Source organism: Heloderma suspectum, chromosome 2, assembly GCF_057233095.1.
Source record: "Heloderma suspectum isolate Gila_16-S chromosome 2, 16-S_ref, whole genome shotgun sequence".
NCBI classification, from domain to species: domain Eukaryota; kingdom Metazoa; phylum Chordata; class Lepidosauria; order Squamata; family Helodermatidae; genus Heloderma; species Heloderma suspectum.
Genome location: NC_139459.1, coordinates 301508192 through 301515105, shown reverse-complemented (window position 1 = coordinate 301515105; position 6914 = coordinate 301508192).

Here is a 6914-nt window from a genome sequence, read left to right as displayed (position 1 = left end):
GGTGTCCATTACAATCTGTCATAATCCAAATACATCTCCATGTAAAACTTAACTCAGTTACAATCATTAACAACATTAATTAAAACTGTGGTAAAGAGCAATTGTGGTGAAGGCCTAGGTCTTTGATATAGATATTCTCACCTGCTGTGGTGCAGAAAGGGTGGCCACCTCCATATCACCAGCAAGACAGCAAGAGAAACACAGATTTGGACACAATCGGCACATGCTCATTTATATGTAGAGATGCACATTTATAAATAATTTAATTTAAATAGAAACACAATGGTGGGGAAGACTGTGACTGAGCGACCTGTGTGCCTGCTCAGTCTGCCATGCAGCTGCTGAGTGTTGATGGGCAGCTTCAAGGCCCAGCTCTTTCTTTTGATGGTTCTTCATCTTTACACTGGACTTGGACTGGACCACCCTTCAAATAGAGGACTCTCCTCCATAAAGTAGGGCACATGGACACCCTAGATTCCTTTGTAGAACACAGGGAAGTGCTGGGCTAGTCAGTCACTGTAGTATACTGGCCCTCCTTGCCTGCCATACCAGGAAGTACCTGAGTCTCAGGCACTCTGCTTTCAGTTTCTGTGTAACATTGCCAGTCAGCTTTGTTTAGCATTGTCAGTCCACAAAAGCCAACATAGATGCTGAAATTCAGCATCACCTGAGCTCTGCGAGTGTAGCATTCTCCCGAATGAAGCGTAGAGTGTTCGAAGATCGGGACATTCGCAGGGAGACCAAAATGCTTGTTTACAAAGCCATTGTACTACCGACCTTACTGTACGCCTGTGAAACATGGACCATCTATAAACGCCACTCCCAACTTCTCGAAAAATTCCACCAATGCTGCCTCCGAAAAATTCTGCAAATTACTTGGGAAGACAGACGGACTAATGTGAACATATTGGAAGAAGCAAAGACCACCAGCCTTGAAACAGTGATTCTCCAACATCAACTTCGCTGGATTGTCCATGTTGTTCGAATGCCTGATCATCATCTTCCAAAGCAGCTACTTTATTCCCAACTTATGAATGGAAAACGGAATATTGGTGAACAGCAAAAGAGATTTAAAGATGTTCTCAAAGCTAATCTTAAAAAATGTAACATAAGCACTGAGAACTGGGAAGCTCTAACCCATGAGCGTTCCAACTGGAGGTCAGCCTATATTAAAGGCGCTATGGACTTTGAAGAAGCACGAGTACAGGGCGAAGGGAGAAATGAGCTCAGCGGAAGGCACGTCAAGCAAACCCTCACCGTGACCGCCTTCCACCTGGAAACCTACGTCCTCACTGTGGGAGGCTGTGTGGATCCAGAATTGGCCTTCACAGCCACCTGCAGACCCACTGCTAAGACTCTACCCCTGGAAGACGATCTTACTCAGTCACGAGTGTTCGCCATGATGATGAGCATTGCCAGTAGCAGTATGCTGCATGGCCTGCTCTCAAAAAGCCTTATTTATTAAAGTTGCTGTTGGTTTTATATCTTCTCTTCATGATATAGTTCAGTCACTGTGGTATGTGCGTCCAAGGTTGTGAAGGACTTTGTGAAGGAAAGAATCACCTTTAAAAGTTTTATTTGGGCCCAGAAACTAAATCAGTAACTAGTGTGGTTGCCACAGAATGGGTTAGATCTGTTCCTGCCTCCCGAACAAGAGGCATGCAACAGCATTCTTCATTAGTTGAAGCTTCCAAATTGTCTTCAAGGGCACCAGGGACACTAAAACTGTCCCAGTGACACAACCAAGCCAAAACTGAACTGAAATAGGTTATAGAAGAATGCATTCCTGTGCACCTTCAGTTACTCTACCATCACATGAGAAGGAAGATTTAAAGAAAAAGAAAAAACTAATCTAAAGTTGACTAAACTATCCCTATTTATTCACAGTTTCTTCAGGAATAGGTGGGAAACCACCTTAAATGAGAGAGACAGAGACAGAGAAGGGACCCTTGCCTGCTGAAAAAAGATTCTAACTGTTTCAGCCCTCAGACCTCTAAGCTCCACTCAACTGGCCTTAACAAGCCAGGATGGGCGAAGATCTAATCCTGTGCCTTCACAACCCTGAGCTTTCTCCTGACATCCCTGAGCAAAACAAGGCTGAAGTAATCCAAGCAAGTTTCAGGATCGTTGTATAAGTGTACAAAGATGCTCTGGATGAATGGCATAACAACACAGGAAAATAAAAGAGTAGAACGGCTGTGGGCTGTTGTGCTAGTAACAGCAATACATGACACAACGACATCCGCATCAGCTAAGCCAAAAGGATTTAACAAGCTCCAGATGATGACAGACAAACAAAAGACACAGCCAAGATCAGGCCAATGATTTTCTTAGAATGACATCAGGAACTTCTATCCTGGCTCAGCATCTCCCACTATTGCCTTCAAACAAGGAGATGTTCCTCAGGCTGCCGCTGACATACCTCACAGAGCAGATCCGAAAAATCTGTGCAGCAAAAAGCCAAGCCAAACCTTGCTGTAATTTCTACATGTCTGCTTCCACTTTAGGAAACATAATTGGGGAATTGTTCCAATATTTGCTGTCTTAGCAACAGGGTTATAAGAAATGCTCATTATTTGCCCAGTTTCTTTCTACTGCAGTTTTGTCTCTTATAGCATTGGTGTTTTGAAGGGAAGACATAATCTGTCCCTAAGGTGGGCATTGTGTACTCTGCACTACAAACAAACACTGCATCAAAGCAGCCCAAATTCTGTGCTAAGAAAAGCCAAATTCTACAATCTGTATAAATTATATATATTTGCATATTTTTTGCTTCATGCAGAAGGGCACTTGAAGTATTGCCTGCTGAACCCCTTAAAAATCCTTCTGAACCATTCTGGTTTCAGAGTTTTTTAGCAGGCATTTCCCATCTTTCTAGTCATATGGGCTAGAAATGTGCTCTTTTTAAAAATGGAATTCTACTGAATTCTACTGTTTGCGCAGAATTGCACAGCCCTAGGATATGACCTGCACTGATTAGGAGGCATCTAAATCCTATGCAGATTGCAAGAAAGTGGTAGCTTTCTACTCTGCCATCCATACCAGGTGATAATCAGTGTGACTCTCCAAGGTTACTCATTGGTGTTGCAGTGTTTGGGAACCCAGAGGAAGGTTTTTTGGCAGCTTAGCTAATGCATGAATTGAAATCAGACACACCAAAATGTCAGTCTGCTTACACTAGGGTTTTCGCCGGTGGAGGCTGGTGGCTCTGATTTCAGTGGTGCTGTGATTCTATTCTGAGTTTTAGTCAGAACCAGCCAAGGTGCTGAGCCCTATCCCCAAAATGGGTCCAGCACCTTGGATAGCTCCTTTAGAGTTCTAGCAGGTTCTGACTGAACCCCAGAATGGATTCACAGCCCCACTGAAATCAGAGCCACTAGCCTCCACTGGTTTAAGCATTTCCAGTTGCTCACACCTCCCTGGCAAAAGCCATAAAGCACAGCCTTATGTGGCAATGAAAGTCGCTCCTAATTGCTCAGCCTAGGATTGACCCCAGCTTATGTCAACAGCTGTTGGGAATATGGGGTAGCCATAAAGGGTTGGTTATTCATTAATGCAGGAAGATTTCACACACACCAGATATGGGCTAGAGCTAAACAGATCTGCCACCTCCACACCAGGACTCCAAAGTGACCCATATGCATTGCATGTAGTTCGATGGAGCTCTTAGCAATGCCGAATGGGGTCGATCAAGACATGCTGTTCATCATACTGCCAGGAGAACAAGCTTTACGTGGGTCAGTGGCAGGGAGGCCCCTCTCTAAAAAAACCTGAATCCACACAACGTCAAGGCCTTCTTCTGGAGCCAGTTTCCTTTGCTAGCCTGACCAATTTGGGAGGGTTGGCTCTGCATCATTGCTAACCTGAAATTCAGTCAGTATGTCCACTACCCCGAGATTCACCATACACTGAGCGTTACAGACCAGCTCTTGTTCCTGAGTAGTGTGCCTCTACTCCTACTCCTTAAGGGGTCAGAGTCCTGTAGCATCTAGGGTGGGTGGGTCGGGTCTATAGACGGAGGAGACATTTCTTCTCAGTTTCAGAATTTTGTGATGCAGTTCACAACTCAAAAAAATGTGCATAAAAATGCTTATATCAAGGGAAAGGGGAAAATGCTTACATCTGGGGAAAGTATGCACAAGAAGCACAATATATCAAGGAAAAATAACTTGCAAAAAGTGTGCAACCTAGGAAAAATGCGTACAATTTTTCATGCTGACTGGGGGCGGGGGGGGGGGGCAAATTCACAGACTGATGCAGAAACAGGTGGAAACAAACTTACCGCCAGGAAAATGAGAAATTGCGTGAAGCCAGCACTGATATATTCACCCATCCCCAATGCAATCTGCACTCATATCCAGCGCTCACAAGCTAGATAAATTGAAAACTGGAGTGATCTCACATCTACCTACAAATAGGGGTGTATGAACCCTGCAACGTCCGGTCCGGGGGGGGGGGGCGGTGTCTGCAGTGGGGAAATGCAATCCGCTTAGGGCCCTGTGGGTTCCCCAGGAGCCTTGCCGCATCTGTCGGATTTTGCAGGTGGCTCTGCTACTGGCTGTGCTGTTGAGGAAACCCAGCCTGCGCGGAGAACAAGGGCCTCAGCGCGGCACCCCAGCACTCTCTCCCTGGCTTCCTCGAGAGGAAGTTAGGGCGAGAGCATTGGGGGCTGGCCACACTGAGGCCCTTGTTCTCCATGCCGGCTGGGTTTCCTTGACAGCAGGCATGGAGAACAAGGACCTCGGCACAGCACCCTAGCACACTCTCCCTGGCTTCCTCTCGAGGAAGCCAGGGAGGGAGCGCTGGGGGCTGGCCGCACCGTGGCCCTTGTTCTCTGTGCCGGCTGCTGAGGAAGCCCATGACAGCCAGCAGTTTTGGTGCCAGTGGCACCGACAGCCCTGAGAGCTGCCCTGTGGGAAATCTGGTGGAGGCAGAGGCAAGTGGGACTGGTCTGCTGTGAACTCCGCAGGCTGGATTCTTGAGAATCCAGCCGGATTTGGATCCACAGTAGTTTTCTCCGCCAATCCTACCTGCAAAGCCTACTCTACTAGTGTTATAAAACTGGCTTAACTTGGATTCCTGCATTGAGCAGGGGGTTGGACTCGATGGCCTTGTAGGCCCCTTCCAACCCTACTATTCTATGATTCTATGAACTGTCATGGGTTTTGTTATGTATCCTGGGGGGTTGGGGAGGGGGGTGCTGTGGCTTAGTTCTTGTTTTGAACCTTGGCAGCTCCTGTAGAGCTGGGAGTTGAAACAGTGGGTGAGCTTCTGCTAAGTTCTCACTTGTGTGCGTGCTGAACTAAAGAACAGTTATGTTTGAGGCCTGCCGATTTTGCAGTCGTTCCTTCTACCTGTACAACGTTTTGTGGCAACGAGGATGGGATCCTGACAGCTATATAGGCAGCAAGGAGTGTCAATCCATTTACACAGCTAACTGGTAAGCAGTCAGCTAGACCCACTTAAGAACTTGAGCAACTCCTCTGTTTGTTTTAGAAAAAGACAATTAAAATCAAGATGGCTGCTTTGGGACATATCAAAGAGATTGATGTTAGTAAACCTGCTTCCTGGGATTCTTATGCAGAATGGCTTTCATTCTATCTTGAAGCAAATAAGATAGCCAATGGTGAAGTAAGGCGAGATGTGCTCTCAACTGTTTGTGGGCCACAGCCATTTGCTATAATAAGATCCCTCAATGCTCCTGCCTCACTCAAAACTAAGACGTTTGATGAACTTTTAGGATTATTGAAGATAAGTTTCTCACCAAACCCTCCAGTTATTGTGCAGAGATTTAAATTTCACGAACGAATGCAGCAACCTGGAGAGGGCATTGCCACTTATATTGCAGAGCTACATCATCTTTCTCAACACTGCAACTTTGCGGATTTTCTAGAGGATATGTTGAGAGATCTCCTTGTTTATGGGGTTTATGATGAAGCACTACAACAACACCTCCTGTCCGAGCCAAACTTGACATTTGCAATGGCTCAAGAAAAGGCATTAGCCAGTGAGACTGTATCACTATATCTCACAGAACTCAAGAGAGATGCAGATGATATAAAGGCCACCTGGAGCAAGCAGGCTGAGAATTCTGGGCAGCCAGGTCAACAGAACACAAGAAATGCATCCTCCATAAAATCTGCAGATAGGCCCTGGCTCAGGCTGTGGAGGGCCACATCAGCGCTCTCTGTGCAGATTCAAGGATGCTGAGTGCAGGTTTTGCAAGAAGAAAGGTCACCTTGAGCAAGTCTGCTGTTCTAAATCTGTCAGCACAAGACCAAGGAACTATAACAAAGAGTCACTCCACCCAGCGTCTCATGGGGTTGATTATCTATACGGTGATGAAACTCAAGAGCTATATCACATTCAGAAGATCTGTGGCAAGGAACCTCATGATTCTGTGTTGCATGCAACAGTATTAATCAATGTCCAGAAGTGCAAATTGGAAGTGGATTCGGGGCCTGGGGTATTCATAAGTAACAGAAACACCTTTAAGCACTTTTTTTTTGCACCCTTGCTCCAAAGTTGTCAAGTCCATTGTGCATTCTGCGTGATTACAATGCAAAGAAGGTCGATATCGTTGGATGCTGCACTGTAGATGTATAGTATGGCTCTTTCCAAGGGAAGTTTCCACTTATAATTGTGGAGAGGCAGAGGAAAAACCTCTTGGGGAGAAACTGGTTCTCATCAAAAGGGATTAGCGTTCAAGGAATTCAAGCCCTTACTAGAGGTCGGCTTTTAATAGCAATTGTTATTAAATTTCCAAGGGTAATTTCTGAAGAATTGGGAGAATACAAAGGGAAGCCAGTGCCACTCCCTCTGGATCCCTCTATTGCATCAATTTGCATGAAAGCCAGGAATGCACCTTTTGCATTGCAGGGGAAAATTGAAGAAGAGCTTGAGCATCTCATTAC